Source organism: Colletes latitarsis, unplaced genomic scaffold (assembly GCF_051014445.1).
Source record: "Colletes latitarsis isolate SP2378_abdomen unplaced genomic scaffold, iyColLati1 scaffold0061, whole genome shotgun sequence".
NCBI classification, from domain to species: domain Eukaryota; kingdom Metazoa; phylum Arthropoda; class Insecta; order Hymenoptera; family Colletidae; genus Colletes; species Colletes latitarsis.
The window spans coordinates 98,490-120,531 of NW_027488411.1; the positions used below are offsets into that span (position 1 = coordinate 98,490).

Genomic DNA, 22,042 nt, shown 5'->3' on the forward strand with positions numbered 1-22,042 from the left:
TAAAAAAATTTGTCTCTCTTTATTATTGTATCTATTTTTTCAGAGGGTAAATAGGTTCGTCATCCCCTTCTTCATTTGGCTTATCTTCATTTTCTTTCTTTCTTTCTCTATTTGAAATTTGAAAAGTCTATCCTTCTTTTATTAACTTAACCCAGACCTAACCAGACCACAATTCATCTTTCATATATTACTTCTAAATTCTTTCTTATTAATACTTTTCTGTATTAAAAAGTAAGTAGTCTTTCATGTGATGCTTATTCAACATTCTTACTACAGCTTGGTGTTGTTGTTGTTTCTTTTTTTTACCAAGAATAAAGTTATTTAAGAAGTTTATGCAGAAAATTTCACGTGAAAAATTTATTTTCTTAGAAAAGTACAACGTAGAACTACTATATATGATATGTTGTTTGTTTATAAAATCATCAATAACTACGTATAAATATGGAATTATTCTATATTCTAACATTTTTCAATAATTGTATTAACCATATATCCAAGCTAACCAGTTTAGCCAGCATATGGACTTCTTTAACAGTTCTCCGTATTCCTTCAAATAGCATGTCATTAGTGTTGTACGCACTGCATCTCATATTATACGCAATTAATGTGACTTTTATACATATTATGCAACTGTATTATATCAACAAAGGGTGTAGAAACCCGTAAATAAATAAATAAATAAAGAAGTATTAAAAAGAGGGTAACGTGGAACTTGAAATGATTTTTTAGTTATTTTCTTTGGATATTAAAGTAGATTTCATTGGATGTAAGAGTAGATGTAATTGGACAGTTAAGTATTTTTTATTATACTGTTAAAGCAATGTGTTTTAAGGGGAGGAGGTTTAAACACCTCGCCTAACCTAACCTCGTCCGGATCTCGAGGGAAGGAACGCTGGGCAAATGGAAAATAATCGGTGCAAGTTGAATTTATTTTCGCTTAGTCGCCTTATACGATTAAGCCGTTTATTTCTTCTTAAATTTTACTCTTAATTACAATAGATAGAAGAAAATAATTTTCTAATTTGTTGATGGCGACTTCGTTAAAAAGTAATTATTCCGTCGGTAAAATGCGCAAGATTTCGGGGGTAAAATGATTGTAATTGACCCCCGCAACCGCAAATAATTTTTCCAAAACGATTTGAATTGAATTTGTTTTCCCGTCGAACAACCGTTTTCACACCTTCTCGAATTTTTTTCTAGAAAGTGGGTAGGATTTCTGGGGTATGTCTAGTCACCAAAAATGATTGTAATTGACCCCCACAGCTAACAATATTTTTTTCAGAACGATTTGAAATATTTTAATTTCGTCGAAAAATTTCACACCTTCTCGAATTTTTTTCTAGAAAGTGGGTAGGATTTCGAGGGTATGTGTCATTTGGTCACAATTACCAAAAATGATTGTAATTGACCCCCGCAACCGAAAATAATTTTTCCAAAACGATTTGAATTGAATTTTTTGTTTCTCTGTCACCTAATTAGATTTTCGGTAAGGAATTTTTTTCTCGAAAATGCGTAGGATCTCGGGGGTATGTGTAATGACCAAAAATTATTGCAATTTACCCTCACAACCGAAAATAATTTTTTTAGAACGATTTGAAAAATTTTTTACCTCTTGTTTTGTAGTTGTTCCTTCCGATCCATAGGATTTAAAAGATTTATGAAAAATCTTTTAAATGTTTCATATAAATCTTGGCAAGAATTAAATTTTCTGTAAAAAAAAATTAAATAAATTTGTTCTCTGCCTTCTCTAGAAAAGAAAAAATTAAATGAGATGAAATCTTATACATTACATGCTTACTTAAATCGCATTGAAAACGAATACCACAAATGTTTCAGAATAATCTGCAAAATGGTCTCACTCGCAAAGGGTTAATTGAGAAATAAATGTTTGGTAATTGAAAACAGGTAAGCAGGTTATTAACCAGCTGTTTTTTTCGCTAAGACAAATTGAAAACTCGGTTCTAACAAGGAAAAGTTGGAATGGTACCCGGTTTTGGGTTAGGTTTTACTTTAAGATATGTATTATTAAAGTTATTACAGGTACTATTTTCCGAAATAGAACTATATTCTATTCACCACTAATCAGCGTGGCCGTGAGTGATAAGGTGTTTGCCTGCAAGTTCGAGCTTCTTCTTTTGCTCTGCAGATTCGAACCCTGGTAGAAGAAATCTTTTTTTTATTTTTTCAATCATATTTTCGTACAATCAAGTACACATAACATGTGACATTATATTTTTGTATGCCCTTCGAATATTTCTTTTTTTTTAAGTTGAATTTAACCAAAATTACATTTATAACATAATATGTTATTTTCAATGTACGAAGTACATGAATCTGAAAAATGATGGTACTTTTCGTAAAAACAGTCAAAACATAAAAATTTCAAGCACCACGTGCATCTAACGAAAGTTCTGTTTTCACAGAAATTACAGAAATTATTTTCTATTTAATGATGATGATGGTGGAATGGAATGACCGCTTCATTTACATTGATAAAATGTGAACGATTTTCGGATAGTCGTACCTCGTACTTTTTACCTTATACTTGAGGTAAAAAGGGGTATAACCGGGTAAAACAGTTTTATGACATTACCTGCTAACTCATGTTACTGTTCTGATGAAAATGAAACGCTATGTTTTGTATTCGACTATGTCCTTTTAAAATTTTTAATCCAACCCATACTTTGTATTAAACTGGTAAACGGGATCACTTTTCTTTTGTGGTTTAAACGGTTTGGTGGTGCACGTTATTAATTTTGATGGATCGATACAATTATTTTTTTATGCAAAGTTAAGCCAAATCAAACTAGTTAATATATATTTAGTTCGTCATAACAAATTGATAATTATACGGTTATCTAAAAACATATCGAGGAAAATCATTATTAATTAATTTCTGCAACTATTAATTCTACTACTAAGTTTTGTTTATGTTATAAAAATAAGATAATAACTCTTCTTATTGAAAAATCCCACAGCGTGCACGATACTGGCAAAGAGTGGATTCTCATTTTAATTTATTAATTTTCAATCTTAAACTATTGATTTTGAAAAATCGTATTAATAATATACATATGTTACGCTCACATATAAGAATAATAATAAGAAAAAAATTTCTTTTTTTTTTCAATAATTAAAATATGATCAGGGGGTTTTAAAACCCATTTATTTTCGTAAAATAAATTTTACAAAATTTCTTTTTCAAACTACTTACGTACTTTGCTTATGTGCGCCTACATCGTCATGTGCGTCGGAAAGTAAAAATGCCTGGGCAGTCAGTCGAGAATCTCGACTCGAGATTCCAAATCGTATGCCGTTGACGGGAGGTCGGATTTCAGTTGTTAAGAGCGAGAAGGCAAATGTGAGCCTTTCTCTCTCGACTCTCACGAGGCGGTCCGAAATTACTTCGGGCAGCGTCAGTTTGCCTTTGTCGACTTTCCGAAACATTACGAGCTCACGTACGCGTGAGAGAGCACACTATGCCTTCGGTGCACTTCTGGCACCTCTGATTTCAGACACTTCCTCTAAACCAATCAAAAAACTTTTCGAACAAAAGTTACACAGAAATGACAACACTTGACAAGAAATTGCAATAGTAGAAATTAGCAAAACAGTTTTTATTCAACAAAAAATCAAGGTCGTTTCAATTTTTTTTTAACAAAAATATATAATTTTAAATATATAATCGATTTGTTTGTTGTATCTTTGTATTCTCTTTAAAAAAAAAGTGTAAGAGGTCTTAGGTCGAAAATTGACTGGAATTCTTTAGAAGCTATGATTTTTCTTCCGAATTCCCATTCACGCGACACACTGTCTCCGCTCCGCCGCCCCCGGAGGAGGATTAAACTTCATTAAATAAACGAAATACAGTTTGAAACCCTCCTATAACACGGTAGATCGGTTCCTATTACAAATGCCGTGTTGTCTGAAACCGTGTTATATGAGACCTAACCCAGAGCCAGTTCACTCGAAAAGGGAGGGGAGTTATGGTCCGAAAACTTATTAAAAACGAATATTTTTTTTTAATTCAATGACAGAATTTACCACACAGTATTTGTTTAAATAAGTAATATATTTAACATAACAGGAAATAATTAAATAAATATGAATGAGCGCAAGCAGGCTGTTGCAGCTCGTAATGCAAATCAAAACGTAACATACGAGAAACGTCGCGAGAAGGCGTCCCCAAGACGAAAGAAACAAAACCGTCAACGATGTGAATGACGCGCATCTCAACGACCCATTTTATATCAAACACATATAGATCGCTTTCTCACATTCTACATAAGCAATTTAATTTTTCTATGTATACAGGGTGTTCGACCACCCCTGGGAAAAATTTTAATGGGAGATTCTAGAGGCCAAAATAAGACGAAAATCAAGAATACCAATTTGTTGATGGAGGCTTCGTTAAAACGTTATTAACAATTAAATTAAAAAATTTCAAATCGTTTTGGAAAAATTATTTTCGGTTGCCAATTCGGGGGTCAAGTACAATCATTTTTTATGAATACACATATCCCCGACAATCCTACCCTCCTTCGAGAAAAAAAGTTCGGGTAGGTGGTGAAATTTCTCGGCGAAAAAAAAAATTTTTCAAATCGTTCTAAAAAAATTATTTCCGATTGCAAGGGTCGATTATAATCATTTTTTATGAATAGATATACCCCGGAAATCCTACCCAGTTTGGAGAAAAAAATTCGAGAAGGTGTGAAATTTTTCAACAAAATTAAAAAATTTTAAATCGTTCTAAAAAAATTATTTCTGATTGCAGGGACCAATTATAATAATTTTTGGTCGATAGACATACCCTCGAAATCGTAACCATTTTCGAGAAAAAAATTCCTTACCGAAAATATAATTTCAGGCGAAAAATGCTTCCCGTAAATTTTATGTTTGAATCTTTAAAACACCATAACTTCTGAACGGATTGGACGATTTTAATGTTAAAAAAGCCAAACGCCGCGTATTTTAGTGTAGAATATGTAACAATTGTAAAAATATTGGAAAGGTTGTTCCTTGGCCCCGTAATGTTAGAAAACCCCCATAAAAATGGTCCAATTTTCAACTTAGATAGCCATAACTCCTATAATAGTGAATATATTTCAATGAAACTTTTTTCTCAAGTAGAGCCCATAGGTACCTACAAAAAAGTATTAAACAACTTTTCTGTAGGACGTCAAGCGAAATTATTAAAAATCAAAAACGAATTTTTAAGAAAAATCAACAGGGGATAGGTAGGTAGGTAGGTAGGTGCCTAAATTTTGTCGGCGAAATTGAAAAGTTTCAAATCGTTCTGGAAAAATTATTTTCGGTTGCGGAGGTAAATTATAATCATTTTCGGTGAATAGACATACTCCCGAAATCTTACCCACTTTCGAGAAAAAATTCAGTATTGGCGGAACTTTAAACGTTAATAACTTTTTAACGAAGCCACCATCAACAAATTGGTATTCTTGATTTTCGTCTTATTTTGGCCTCTAGAATCTCCCATTAATATTTTTCCCAAGGGTGGCCGAACACCCTTATATATATGTATGTATGTATGTATGTATAACAGAAAACAAAAAAACAAAAAAACACAAAAAATATTATTTTAATTTAACGCAACCTTAATTTAATAAATTATAATTTCTAATAATATATTTTTTCATGTAAAGCCACTATATTTCTTTCATTGTTCTTTCGCGTCATTACTTTAAGGTAATTTAGGTTTTAAATATGTTAAGCAAAAATCATGTTATCCAGTGCTGTACAAAGTTTTATGTTTTCGCAATTTTCTTATCGTGTTAGAGCGAAAGCGTGTTATAGGGGATATGATGCCGTGTTGTAGGGGACAAGCATCCCTGTATAGGGAAATTCTCTTTTACAAATGTCGACGGAATCCCGACGTAACACCTGTATCCACGAGTTGTTATTAATGAAGTTGAAGGTAGACGATCAACCAAGATTCACACGTAACCAGTCTTCCGAATTCAAGGACACTTCAATTTGGCGACAAGCATGGGATGCTGCTCACGAAATACACGAAACTTTCGTCGTGAGAGTAGCACGTGAAATTTACTTACATAACCTAAATCGAGCACGTACTCTACCTCACTTACGGGCACGAACGTAAGGCGATTTATACAGTCGATATCGCCGATTTTTACAAAAGGTAAGTTTTAACATTTAAGTAAACAAAGCCTCTGTAAGTTTTATTTTCCATACTTCAAAAGTAAAAATAAATGCATGAAAAAAGAAAAAAACGTTCTTGACAAGTCCTATAAAATACTTGAGTTCAGTTTGTTCATAATTCATCGGTAAAAGAATCTAACTCTATAACAATCCGATACACAAGATATAAAGTCAGTTTCTCCTTTCATTATTAGATGCGTTGACTTTAATTTTATAAATTATGATGATAAGTATGATGATTTTACAGAAAGAGTTTATTTTTAATATTAAAGATTTCCTATATAAAGACAAGAAGGATATTTTTACCAATATCTATCTATCTATCTTAATATTCTTCACCCACTTGGCCCACTTACTTTAACGAGTCTGAGTAAATCATCAGTACTATCAGTACTATCATTTATTAATAAAAATAATAGTTGGATAACATAGAACTTAATATTATTAGTCACACCACTAATAAAATGAATCTGCGATTCCATATCCAAAGATATAGTATAAGCTAGAAAATTCAGATTATTCAAGTTACTTCTATCACTCGTCAAATTTTTTATGAAATTCTATGCTAATTCATGCTCTTTAAAATATAATTATAATCTACTGGGACTTTTAGTTAACTTATGTTTTAATGAATCAATAATCAAAGTATCTATAATTAATATTAAAATCAAATAAGAGTAGTCGAAATAGTATTAATATTTACTATCAGTCTCTGATATTTAAATTTTATTAAATATTTTAAATCTGTTATCACCTTGTTCAAATAATTTATTACTAGCTTTGATAAAATAGATTTTGGGATGGATTTTTTAAGAATGGAATAAAAGGAATTCAGTTGTGAATTTTTATGAGGAATAAAGGGATATTATTATACTATCAACATGTATATCGTTCTTTAACTTGCCCATTTAGATATTTATATACTTGTATAAATATAAACCCACACTAAAATCATGTAAATATCTAAATCATTTTTAAATCTATGATTTGGAAAATTTTAGGGACTTGGAACTTAATTAATCTTTTATCTTACAGTTTTATCACACTTTAGAAGATAAAAATCATAATAATAATTTAATTTATTTTGCATAAAAACAGTCCTCTTCGTGCCTTTATATTTTCATTTTCTATGACCAAAAATTCGAAATTCGTTTCATTTTTACAAAAAAAGTGATTGGGATGTCCCCCAATCACTTATAAGTATCATTTGTCGATTATCTTAAATATCTTATTATATTTTTTCTATACTAAATTTTCAAACCTCTTTACCTTGATATCTTCTTTTTCATGTAATTTGAATACTTTTCTAAAGTAATCTTTTGTAAAATGTTCTGTTAATCTAAATTATCTAATAAATCTATATCAGAATTAGTTAATTCTGTTGTAAGATAAGTGAAAAATCAATGAAGACGAAGTTGCCAATATCAATTAAGTCAACTACTTTTGGTAATACATTTGGTTAAACATTCTTTCTTATTTTTTATCTCTGAATTTCGAGATTACACAGATTAAAAAAATTTGTCTCTCTTTATTATTGTATCTATTTTTTCAGAGGGTAAATAGGTTCGTCATCCCCTTCTTCATTTGGCTTATCTTCATTTTCTTTCTTTCTTTCTCTATTTGAAATTTGAAAAGTCTATCCTTCTTTTATTAACTTAACCCAGACCTAACCAGACCACAATTCATCTTTCATATATTACTTCTAAATTCTTTCTTATTAATACTTTTCTGTATTAAAAAGTAAGTAGTCTTTCATGTGATGCTTATTCAACATTCTTACTACAGCTTGGTGTTGTTGTTGTTTCTTTTTTTTACCAAGAATAAAGTTATTTAAGAAGTTTATGCAGAAAATTTCACGTGAAAAATTTATTTTCTTAGAAAAGTACAACGTAGAACTACTATATATGATATGTTGTTTGTTTATAAAATCATCAATAACTACGTATAAATATGGAATTATTCTATATTCTAACATTTTTCAATAATTGTATTAACCATATATCCAAGCTAACCAGTTTAGCCAGCATATGGACTTCTTTAACAGTTCTCCGTATTCCTTCAAATAGCATGTCATTAGTGTTGTACGCACTGCATCTCATATTATACGCAATTAATGTGACTTTTATACATATTATGCAACTGTATTATATCAACAAAGGGTGTAGAAACCCGTAAATAAATAAATAAATAAAGAAGTATTAAAAAGAGGGTAACGTGGAACTTGAAATGATTTTTTAGTTATTTTCTTTGGATATTAAAGTAGATTTCATTGGATGTAAGAGTAGATGTAATTGGACAGTTAAGTATTTTTTATTATACTGTTAAAGCAATGTGTTTTAAGGGGAGGAGGTTTAAACACCTCGCCTAACCTAACCTCGTCCGGATCTCGAGGGAAGGAACGCTGGGCAAATGGAAAATAATCGGTGCAAGTTGAATTTATTTTCGCTTAGTCGCCTTATACGATTAAGCCGTTTATTTCTTCTTAAATTTTACTCTTAATTACAATAGATAGAAGAAAATAATTTTCTAATTTGTTGATGGCGACTTCGTTAAAAAGTAATTATTCCGTCGGTAAAATGCGCAAGATTTCGGGGGTAAAATGATTGTAATTGACCCCCGCAACCGCAAATAATTTTTCCAAAACGATTTGAATTGAATTTGTTTTCCCGTCGAACAACCGTTTTCACACCTTCTCGAATTTTTTTCTAGAAAGTGGGTAGGATTTCTGGGGTATGTCTAGTCACCAAAAATGATTGTAATTGACCCCCACAGCTAACAATATTTTTTTCAGAACGATTTGAAATATTTTAATTTCGTCGAAAAATTTCACACCTTCTCGAATTTTTTTCTAGAAAGTGGGTAGGATTTCGAGGGTATGTGTCATTTGGTCACAATTACCAAAAATGATTGTAATTGACCCCCGCAACCGAAAATAATTTTTCCAAAACGATTTGAATTGAATTTTTTGTTTCTCTGTCACCTAATTAGATTTTCGGTAAGGAATTTTTTTCTCGAAAATGCGTAGGATCTCGGGGGTATGTGTAATGACCAAAAATTATTGCAATTTACCCTCACAACCGAAAATAATTTTTTTAGAACGATTTGAAAAATTTTTTACCTCTTGTTTTGTAGTTGTTCCTTCCGATCCATAGGATTTAAAAGATTTATGAAAAATCTTTTAAATGTTTCATATAAATCTTGGCAAGAATTAAATTTTCTGTAAAAAAAAATTAAATAAATTTGTTCTCTGCCTTCTCTAGAAAAGAAAAAATTAAATGAGATGAAATCTTATACATTACATGCTTACTTAAATCGCATTGAAAACGAATACCACAAATGTTTCAGAATAATCTGCAAAATGGTCTCACTCGCAAAGGGTTAATTGAGAAATAAATGTTTGGTAATTGAAAACAGGTAAGCAGGTTATTAACCAGCTGTTTTTTTCGCTAAGACAAATTGAAAACTCGGTTCTAACAAGGAAAAGTTGGAATGGTACCCGGTTTTGGGTTAGGTTTTACTTTAAGATATGTATTATTAAAGTTATTACAGGTACTATTTTCCGAAATAGAACTATATTCTATTCACCACTAATCAGCGTGGCCGTGAGTGATAAGGTGTTTGCCTGCAAGTTCGAGCTTCTTCTTTTGCTCTGCAGATTCGAACCCTGGTAGAAGAAATCTTTTTTTTATTTTTTCAATCATATTTTCGTACAATCAAGTACACATAACATGTGACATTATATTTTTGTATGCCCTTCGAATATTTCTTTTTTTTTAAGTTGAATTTAACCAAAATTACATTTATAACATAATATGTTATTTTCAATGTACGAAGTACATGAATCTGAAAAATGATGGTACTTTTCGTAAAAACAGTCAAAACATAAAAATTTCAAGCACCACGTGCATCTAACGAAAGTTCTGTTTTCACAGAAATTACAGAAATTATTTTCTATTTAATGATGATGATGGTGGAATGGAATGACCGCTTCATTTACATTGATAAAATGTGAACGATTTTCGGATAGTCGTACCTCGTACTTTTTACCTTATACTTGAGGTAAAAAGGGGTATAACCGGGTAAAACAGTTTTATGACATTACCTGCTAACTCATGTTACTGTTCTGATGAAAATGAAACGCTATGTTTTGTATTCGACTATGTCCTTTTAAAATTTTTAATCCAACCCATACTTTGTATTAAACTGGTAAACGGGATCACTTTTCTTTTGTGGTTTAAACGGTTTGGTGGTGCACGTTATTAATTTTGATGGATCGATACAATTATTTTTTTATGCAAAGTTAAGCCAAATCAAACTAGTTAATATATATTTAGTTCGTCATAACAAATTGATAATTATACGGTTATCTAAAAACATATCGAGGAAAATCATTATTAATTAATTTCTGCAACTATTAATTCTACTACTAAGTTTTGTTTATGTTATAAAAATAAGATAATAACTCTTCTTATTGAAAAATCCCACAGCGTGCACGATACTGGCAAAGAGTGGATTCTCATTTTAATTTATTAATTTTCAATCTTAAACTATTGATTTTGAAAAATCGTATTAATAATATACATATGTTACGCTCACATATAAGAATAATAATAAGAAAAAAATTTCTTTTTTTTTTCAATAATTAAAATATGATCAGGGGGTTTTAAAACCCATTTATTTTCGTAAAATAAATTTTACAAAATTTCTTTTTCAAACTACTTACGTACTTTGCTTATGTGCGCCTACATCGTCATGTGCGTCGGAAAGTAAAAATGCCTGGGCAGTCAGTCGAGAATCTCGACTCGAGATTCCAAATCGTATGCCGTTGACGGGAGGTCGGATTTCAGTTGTTAAGAGCGAGAAGGCAAATGTGAGCCTTTCTCTCTCGACTCTCACGAGGCGGTCCGAAATTACTTCGGGCAGCGTCAGTTTGCCTTTGTCGACTTTCCGAAACATTACGAGCTCACGTACGCGTGAGAGAGCACACTATGCCTTCGGTGCACTTCTGGCACCTCTGATTTCAGACACTTCCTCTAAACCAATCAAAAAACTTTTCGAACAAAAGTTACACAGAAATGACAACACTTGACAAGAAATTGCAATAGTAGAAATTAGCAAAACAGTTTTTATTCAACAAAAAATCAAGGTCGTTTCAATTTTTTTTTAACAAAAATATATAATTTTAAATATATAATCGATTTGTTTGTTGTATCTTTGTATTCTCTTTAAAAAAAAAGTGTAAGAGGTCTTAGGTCGAAAATTGACTGGAATTCTTTAGAAGCTATGATTTTTCTTCCGAATTCCCATTCACGCGACACACTGTCTCCGCTCCGCCGCCCCCGGAGGAGGATTAAACTTCATTAAATAAACGAAATACAGTTTGAAACCCTCCTATAACACGGTAGATCGGTTCCTATAAAATGCCGTGTTGTCTGAAACCGTGTTATATGAGACCTAACCCAGAGCCAGTTCACTCGAAAAGGGAGGGGAGTTATGGTCCGAAAACTTATTAAAAACGAATATTTTTTTTTAATTCAATGACAGAATTTACCACACAGTATTTGTTTAAATAAGTAATATATTTAACATAACAGGAAATAATTAAATAAATATGAATGAGCGCAAGCAGGCTGTTGCAGCTCGTAATGCAAATCAAAACGTAACATACGAGAAACGTCGCGAGAAGGCGTCCCCAAGACGAAAGAAACAAAACCGTCAACGATGTGAATGACGCGCATCTCAACGACCCATTTTATATCAAACACATATAGATCGCTTTCTCACATTCTACATAAGCAATTTAATTTTTCTATGTATACAGGGTGTTCGACCACCCCTGGGAAAAATTTTAATGGGAGATTCTAGAGGCCAAAATAAGACGAAAATCAAGAATACCAATTTGTTGATGGAGGCTTCGTTAAAACGTTATTAACAATTAAATTAAAAAATTTCAAATCGTTTTGGAAAAATTATTTTCGGTTGCCAATTCGGGGGTCAAGTACAATCATTTTTTATGAATACACATATCCCCGACAATCCTACCCTCCTTCGAGAAAAAAAGTTCGGGTAGGTGGTGAAATTTCTCGGCGAAAAAAAAAATTTTTCAAATCGTTCTAAAAAAATTATTTCCGATTGCAAGGGTCGATTATAATCATTTTTTATGAATAGATATACCCCGGAAATCCTACCCAGTTTGGAGAAAAAAATTCGAGAAGGTGTGAAATTTTTCAACAAAATTAAAAAATTTTAAATCGTTCTAAAAAAATTATTTCTGATTGCAGGGACCAATTATAATAATTTTTGGTCGATAGACATACCCTCGAAATCGTAACCATTTTCGAGAAAAAAATTCCTTACCGAAAATATAATTTCAGGCGAAAAATGCTTCCCGTAAATTTTATGTTTGAATCTTTAAAACACCATAACTTCTGAACGGATTGGACGATTTTAATGTTAAAAAAGCCAAACGCCGCGTATTTTAGTGTAGAATATGTAACAATTGTAAAAATATTGGAAAGGTTGTTCCTTGGCCCCGTAATGTTAGAAAACCCCCATAAAAATGGTCCAATTTTCAACTTAGATAGCCATAACTCCTATAATAGTGAATATATTTCAATGAAACTTTTTTCTCAAGTAGAGCCCATAGGTACCTACAAAAAAGTATTAAACAACTTTTCTGTAGGACGTCAAGCGAAATTATTAAAAATCAAAAACGAATTTTTAAGAAAAATCAACAGGGGATAGGTAGGTAGGTAGGTAGGTGCCTAAATTTTGTCGGCGAAATTGAAAAGTTTCAAATCGTTCTGGAAAAATTATTTTCGGTTGCGGAGGTAAATTATAATCATTTTCGGTGAATAGACATACTCCCGAAATCTTACCCACTTTCGAGAAAAAATTCAGTATTGGCGGAACTTTAAACGTTAATAACTTTTTAACGAAGCCACCATCAACAAATTGGTATTCTTGATTTTCGTCTTATTTTGGCCTCTAGAATCTCCCATTAATATTTTTCCCAAGGGTGGCCGAACACCCTTATATATATGTATGTATGTATGTATGTATAACAGAAAACAAAAAAACAAAAAAACAAAAAAACACAAAAAATATTATTTTAATTTAACGCAACCTTAATTTAATAAATTATAATTTCTAATAATATATTTTTTCATGTAAAGCCACTATATTTCTTTCATTGTTCTTTCGCGTCATTACTTTAAGGTAATTTAGGTTTTAAATATGTTAAGCAAAAATCATGTTATCCAGTGCTGTACAAAGTTTTATGTTTTCGCAATTTTCTTATCGTGTTAGAGCGAAAGCGTGTTATAGGGGATATGATGCCGTGTTGTAGGGGACAAGCATCCCTGTATAGGGAAATTCTCTTTTACAAATGTCGACGGAATCCCGACGTAACACCTGTATCCACGAGTTGTTATTAATGAAGTTGAAGGTAGACGATCAACCAAGATTCACACGTAACCAGTCTTCCGAATTCAAGGACACTTCAATTTGGCGACAAGCATGGGATGCTGCTCACGAAATACACGAAACTTTCGTCGTGAGAGTAGCACGTGAAATTTACTTACATAACCTAAATCGAGCACGTACTCTACCTCACTTACGGGCACGAACGTAAGGCGATTTATACAGTCGATATCGCCGATTTTTACAAAAGGTAAGTTTTAACATTTAAGTAAACAAAGCCTCTGTAAGTTTTATTTTCCATACTTCAAAAGTAAAAATAAATGCATGAAAAAAGAAAAAAACGTTCTTGACAAGTCCTATAAAATACTTGAGTTCAGTTTGTTCATAATTCATCGGTAAAAGAATCTAACTCTATAACAATCCGATACACAAGATATAAAGTCAGTTTCTCCTTTCATTATTAGATGCGTTGACTTTAATTTTATAAATTATGATGATAAGTATGATGATTTTACAGAAAGAGTTTATTTTTAATATTAAAGATTTCCTATATAAAGACAAGAAGGATATTTTTACCAATATCTATCTATCTATCTTAATATTCTTCACCCACTTGGCCCACTTACTTTAACGAGTCTGAGTAAATCATCAGTACTATCAGTACTATCATTTATTAATAAAAATAATAGTTGGATAACATAGAACTTAATATTATTAGTCACACCACTAATAAAATGAATCTGCGATTCCATATCCAAAGATATAGTATAAGCTAGAAAATTCAGATTATTCAAGTTACTTCTATCACTCGTCAAATTTTTTATGAAATTCTATGCTAATTCATGCTCTTTAAAATATAATTATAATCTACTGGGACTTTTAGTTAACTTATGTTTTAATGAATCAATAATCAAAGTATCTATAATTAATATTAAAATCAAATAAGAGTAGTCGAAATAGTATTAATATTTACTATCAGTCTCTGATATTTAAATTTTATTAAATATTTTAAATCTGTTATCACCTTGTTCAAATAATTTATTACTAGCTTTGATAAAATAGATTTTGGGATGGATTTTTTAAGAATGGAATAAAAGGAATTCAGTTGTGAATTTTTATGAGGAATAAAGGGATATTATTATACTATCAACATGTATATCGTTCTTTAACTTGCCCATTTAGATATTTATATACTTGTATAAATATAAACCCACACTAAAATCATGTAAATATCTAAATCATTTTTAAATCTATGATTTGGAAAATTTTAGGGACTTGGAACTTAATTAATCTTTTATCTTACAGTTTTATCACACTTTAGAAGATAAAAATCATAATAATAATTTAATTTATTTTGCATAAAAACAGTCCTCTTCGTGCCTTTATATTTTCATTTTCTATGACCAAAAATTCGAAATTCGTTTCATTTTTACAAAAAAAGTGATTGGGATGTCCCCCAATCACTTATAAGTATCATTTGTCGATTATCTTAAATATCTTATTATATTTTTTCTATACTAAATTTTCAAACCTCTTTACCTTGATATCTTCTTTTTCATGTAATTTGAATACTTTTCTAAAGTAATCTTTTGTAAAATGTTCTGTTAATCTAAATTATCTAATAAATCTATATCAGAATTAGTTAATTCTGTTGTAAGATAAGTGAAAAATCAATGAAGACGAAGTTGCCAATATCAATTAAGTCAACTACTTTTGGTAATACATTTGGTTAAACATTCTTTCTTATTTTTTATCTCTGAATTTCGAGATTACACAGATTAAAAAAATTTGTCTCTCTTTATTATTGTATCTATTTTTTCAGAGGGTAAATAGGTTCGTCATCCCCTTCTTCATTTGGCTTATCTTCATTTTCTTTCTTTCTTTCTCTATTTGAAATTTGAAAAGTCTATCCTTCTTTTATTAACTTAACCCAGACCTAACCAGACCACAATTCATCTTTCATATATTACTTCTAAATTCTTTCTTATTAATACTTTTCTGTATTAAAAAGTAAGTAGTCTTTCATGTGATGCTTATTCAACATTCTTACTACAGCTTGGTGTTGTTGTTGTTTCTTTTTTTTACCAAGAATAAAGTTATTTAAGAAGTTTATGCAGAAAATTTCACGTGAAAAATTTATTTTCTTAGAAAAGTACAACGTAGAACTACTATATATGATATGTTGTTTGTTTATAAAATCATCAATAACTACGTATAAATATGGAATTATTCTATATTCTAACATTTTTCAATAATTGTATTAACCATATATCCAAGCTAACCAGTTTAGCCAGCATATGGACTTCTTTAACAGTTCTCCGTATTCCTTCAAATAGCATGTCATTAGTGTTGTACGCACTGCATCTCATATTATACGCAATTAATGTGACTTTTATACATATTATGCAACTGTATTATATCAACAAAGGGTGTAGAAACCCGTAAATAAATAAATAAATAAAGAAGTATTAAAAAGAGGGTAACGTGGAACTTGAAATGATTTTTTAGTTATTTTCTTTGGATATTAAAGTAGATTTCATTGGATGTAAGAGTAGATGTAATTGGACAGTTAAGTATTTTTTATTATACTGTTAAAGCAATGTGTTTTAAGGGGAGGAGGTTTAAACACCTCGCCTAACCTAACCTCGTCCGGATCTCGAGGGAAGGAACGCTGGGCAAATGGAAAATAATCGGTGCAAGTTGAATTTATTTTCGCTTAGTCGCCTTATACGATTAAGCCGTTTATTTCTTCTTAAATTTTACTCTTAATTACAATAGATAGAAGAAAATAATTTTCTAATTTGTTGATGGCGACTTCGTTAAAAAGTAATTATTCCGTCGGTAAAATGCGCAAGATTTCGGGGGTAAAATGATTGTAATTGACCCCCGCAACCGCAAATAATTTTTCCAAAACGATTTGAATTGAATTTGTTTTCCCGTCGAACAACCGTTTTCACACCTTCTCGAATTTTTTTCTAGAAAGTGGGTAGGATTTCTGGGGTATGTCTAGTCACCAAAAATGATTGTAATTGACCCCCACAGCTAACAATATTTTTTTCAGAACGATTTGAAATATTTTAATTTCGTCGAAAAATTTCACACCTTCTCGAATTTTTTTCTAGAAAGTGGGTAGGATTTCGAGGGTATGTGTCATTTGGTCACAATTACCAAAAATGATTGTAATTGACCCCCGCAACCGAAAATAATTTTTCCAAAACGATTTGAATTGAATTTTTTGTTTCTCTGTCACCTAATTAGATTTTCGGTAAGGAATTTTTTTCTCGAAAATGCGTAGGATCTCGGGGGTATGTGTAATGACCAAAAATTATTGCAATTTACCCTCACAACCGAAAATAATTTTTTTAGAACGATTTGAAAAATTTTTTACCTCTTGTTTTGTAGTTGTTCCTTCCGATCCATAGGATTTAAAAGATTTATGAAAAATCTTTTAAATGTTTCATATAAATCTTGGCAAGAATTAAATTTTCTGTAAAAAAAAATTAAATAAATTTGTTCTCTGCCTTCTCTAGAAAAGAAAAAATTAAATGAGATGAAATCTTATACATTACATGCTTACTTAAATCGCATTGAAAACGAATACCACAAATGTTTCAGAATAATCTGCAAAATGGTCTCACTCGCAAAGGGTTAATTGAGAAATAAATGTTTGGTAATTGAAAACAGGTAAGCAGGTTATTAACCAGCTGTTTTTTTCGCTAAGACAAATTGAAAACTCGGTTCTAACAAGGAAAAGTTGGAATGGTACCCGGTTTTGGGTTAGGTTTTACTTTAAGATATGTATTATTAAAGTTATTACAGGTACTATTTTCCGAAATAGAACTATATTCTATTCACCACTAATCAGCGTGGCCGTGAGTGATAAGGTGTTTGCCTGCAAGTTCGAGCTTCTTCTTTTGCTCTGCAGATTCGAACCCTGGTAGAAGAAATCTTTTTTTTATTTTTTCAATCATATTTTCGTACAATCAAGTACACATAACATGTGACATTATATTTTTGTATGCCCTTCGAATATTTCTTTTTTTTTAAGTTGAATTTAACCAAAATTACATTTATAACATAATATGTTATTTTCAATGTACGAAGTACATGAATCTGAAAAATGATGGTACTTTTCGTAAAAACAGTCAAAACATAAAAATTTCAAGCACCACGTGCATCTAACGAAAGTTCTGTTTTCACAGAAATTACAGAAATTATTTTCTATTTAATGATGATGATGGTGGAATGGAATGACCGCTTCATTTACATTGATAAAATGTGAACGATTTTCGGATAGTCGTACCTCGTACTTTTTACCTTATACTTGAGGTAAAAAGGGGTATAACCGGGTAAAACAGTTTTATGACATTACCTGCTAACTCATGTTACTGTTCTGATGAAAATGAAACGCTATGTTTTGTATTCGACTATGTCCTTTTAAAATTTTTAATCCAACCCATACTTTGTATTAAACTGGTAAACGGGATCACTTTTCTTTTGTGGTTTAAACGGTTTGGTGGTGCACGTTATTAATTTTGATGGATCGATACAATTATTTTTTTATGCAAAGTTAAGCCAAATCAAACTAGTTAATATATATTTAGTTCGTCATAACAAATTGATAATTATACGGTTATCTAAAAACATATCGAGGAAAATCATTATTAATTAATTTCTGCAACTATTAATTCTACTACTAAGTTTTGTTTATGTTATAAAAATAAGATAATAACTCTTCTTATTGAAAAATCCCACAGCGTGCACGATACTGGCAAAGAGTGGATTCTCATTTTAATTTATTAATTTTCAATCTTAAACTATTGATTTTGAAAAATCGTATTAATAATATACATATGTTACGCTCACATATAAGAATAATAATAAGAAAAAAATTTCTTTTTTTTTTCAATAATTAAAATATGATCAGGGGGTTTTAAAACCCATTTATTTTCGTAAAATAAATTTTACAAAATTTCTTTTTCAAACTACTTACGTACTTTGCTTATGTGCGCCTACATCGTCATGTGCGTCGGAAAGTAAAAATGCCTGGGCAGTCAGTCGAGAATCTCGACTCGAGATTCCAAATCGTATGCCGTTGACGGGAGGTCGGATTTCAGTTGTTAAGAGCGAGAAGGCAAATGTGAGCCTTTCTCTCTCGACTCTCACGAGGCGGTCCGAAATTACTTCGGGCAGCGTCAGTTTGCCTTTGTCGACTTTCCGAAACATTACGAGCTCACGTACGCGTGAGAGAGCACACTATGCCTTCGGTGCACTTCTGGCACCTCTGATTTCAGACACTTCCTCTAAACCAATCAAAAAACTTTTCGAACAAAAGTTACACAGAAATGACAACACTTGACAAGAAATTGCAATAGTAGAAATTAGCAAAACAGTTTTTATTCAACAAAAAATCAAGGTCGTTTCAATTTTTTTTTAACAAAAATATATAATTTTAAATATATAATCGATTTGTTTGTTGTATCTTTGTATTCTCTTTAAAAAAAAAGTGTAAGAGGTCTTAGGTCGAAAATTGACTGGAATTCTTTAGAAGCTATGATTTTTCTTCCGAATTCCCATTCACGCGACACACTGTCTCCGCTCCGCCGCCCCCGGAGGAGGATTAAACTTCATTAAATAAACGAAATACAGTTTGAAACCCTCCTATAACACGGTAGATCGGTTCCTATTACAAATGCCGTGTTGTCTGAAACCGTGTTATATGAGACCTAACCCAGAGCCAGTTCACTCGAAAAGGGAGGGGAGTTATGGTCCGAAAACTTATTAAAAACGAATATTTTTTTTTAATTCAATGACAGAATTTACCACACAGTATTTGTTTAAATAAGTAATATATTTAACATAACAGGAAATAATTAAATAAATATGAATGAGCGCAAGCAGGCTGTTGCAGCTCGTAATGCAAATCAAAACGTAACATACGAGAAACGTCGCGAGAAGGCGTCCCCAAGACGAAAGAAACAAAACCGTCAACGATGTGAATGACGCGCATCTCAACGACCCATTTTATATCAAACACATATAGATCGCTTTCTCACATTCTACATAAGCAATTTAATTTTTCTATGTATACAGGGTGTTCGACCACCCCTGGGAAAAATTTTAATGGGAGATTCTAGAGGCCAAAATAAGACGAAAATCAAGAATACCAATTTGTTGATGGAGGCTTCGTTAAAACGTTATTAACAATTAAATTAAAAAATTTCAAATCGTTTTGGAAAAATTATTTTCGGTTGCCAATTCGGGGGTCAAGTACAATCATTTTTTATGAATACACATATCCCCGACAATCCTACCCTCCTTCGAGAAAAAAAGTTCGGGTAGGTGGTGAAATTTCTCGGCGAAAAAAAAAATTTTTCAAATCGTTCTAAAAAAATTATTTCCGATTGCAAGGGTCGATTATAATCATTTTTTATGAATAGATATACCCCGGAAATCCTACCCAGTTTGGAGAAAAAAATTCGAGAAGGTGTGAAATTTTTCAACAAAATTAAAAAATTTTAAATCGTTCTAAAAAAATTATTTCTGATTGCAGGGACCAATTATAATAATTTTTGGTCGATAGACATACCCTCGAAATCGTAACCATTTTCGAGAAAAAAATTCCTTACCGAAAATATAATTTCAGGCGAAAAATGCTTCCCGTAAATTTTATGTTTGAATCTTTAAAACACCATAACTTCTGAACGGATTGGACGATTTTAATGTTAAAAAAGCCAAACGCCGCGTATTTTAGTGTAGAATATGTAACAATTGTAAAAATATTGGAAAGGTTGTTCCTTGGCCCCGTAATGTTAGAAAACCCCCATAAAAATGGTCCAATTTTCAACTTAGATAGCCATAACTCCTATAATAGTGAATATATTTCAATGAAACTTTTTTCTCAAGTAGAGCCCATAGGTACCTACAAAAAAGTATTAAACAACTTTTCTGTAGGACGTCAAGCGAAATTATTAAAAATCAAAAACGAATTTTTAAGAAAAATCAACAGGGGATAGGTAGGTAGGTAGGTAGGTGCCTAAATTTTGTCGGCGAAATTGAAAAGTTTCAAATCGTTCTGGAAAAATTATTTTCGGTTGCGGAGGTAAATTATAATCATTTTCGGTGAATAGACATACTCCCGAAATCTTACCCACTTTCGAGAAAAAATTCAGTATTGGCGGAACTTTAAACGTTAATAACTTTTTAACGAAGCCACCATCAACAAATTGGTATTCTTGATTTTCGTCTTATTTTGGCCTCTAGAATCTCCCATTAATATTTTTCCCAAGGGTGGCCGAACACCCTTATATATATGTATGTATGTATGTATGTATAACAGAAAACAAAAAAACAAAAAAACAAAAAAACACAAAAAATATTATTTTAATTTAACGCAACCTTAATTTAATAAATTATAATTTCTAATAATATATTTTTTCATGTAAAGCCACTATATTTCTTTCATTGTTCTTTCGCGTCATTACTTTAAGGTAATTTAGGTTTTAAATATGTTAAGCAAAAATCATGTTATCCAGTGCTGTACAAAGTTTTATGTTTTCGCAATTTTCTTATCGTGTTAGAGCGAAAGCGTGTTATAGGGGATATGATGCCGTGTTGTAGGGGACAAGCATCCCTGTATAGGGAAATTCTCTTTTACAAATGTCGACGGAATCCCGACGTAACACCTGTATCCACGAGTTGTTATTAATGAAGTTGAAGGTAGACGATCAACCAAGATTCACACGTAACCAGTCTTCCGAATTCAAGGACACTTCAATTTGGCGACAAGCATGGGATGCTGCTCACGAAATACACGAAACTTTCGTCGTGAGAGTAGCACGTGAAATTTACTTACATAACCTAAATCGAGCACGTACTCTACCTCACTTACGGGCACGAACGTAAGGCGATTTATACAGTCGATATCGCCGATTTTTACAAAAGGTAAGTTTTAACATTTAAGTAAACAAAGCCTCTGTAAGTTTTATTTTCCATACTTCAAAAGTAAAAATAAATGCATGAAAAAAGAAAAAAACGTTCTTGACAAGTCCTATAAAATACTTGAGTTCAGTTTGTTCATAATTCATCGGTAAAAGAATCTAACTCTATAACAATCCGATACACAAGATATAAAGTCAGTTTCTCCTTTCATTATTAGATGCGTTGACTTTAATTTTATAAATTATGATGATAAGTATGATGATTTTACAGAAAGAGTTTATTTTTAATATTAAAGATTTCCTATATAAAGACAAGAAGGATATTTTTACCAATATCTATCTATCTATCTTAATATTCTTCACCCACTTGGCCCACTTACTTTAACGAGTCTGAGTAAATCATCAGTACTATCAGTACTATCATTTATTAATAAAAATAATAGTTGGATAACATAGAACTTAATATTATTAGTCACACCACTAATAAAATGAATCTGCGATTC

General features: G+C 31.2%; 1 long non-coding RNA gene across 1 annotated transcript; it reads left to right on the top strand.

The window, feature by feature from the left end:
- The first annotated feature begins 5,082 nt into the window (after positions 1 to 5,082).
- LOC143351045 (uncharacterized) lies at positions 5,083 to 21,891 on the top strand. The gene is made up of 3 exons (XR_013081436.1): positions 5,083 to 6,157; positions 13,526 to 13,849; positions 21,220 to 21,891. It is a non-coding gene; the product is annotated as an uncharacterized LOC143351045 (long non-coding RNA).
- The last annotated feature ends 151 nt before the right edge of the window (positions 21,892 to 22,042 follow it).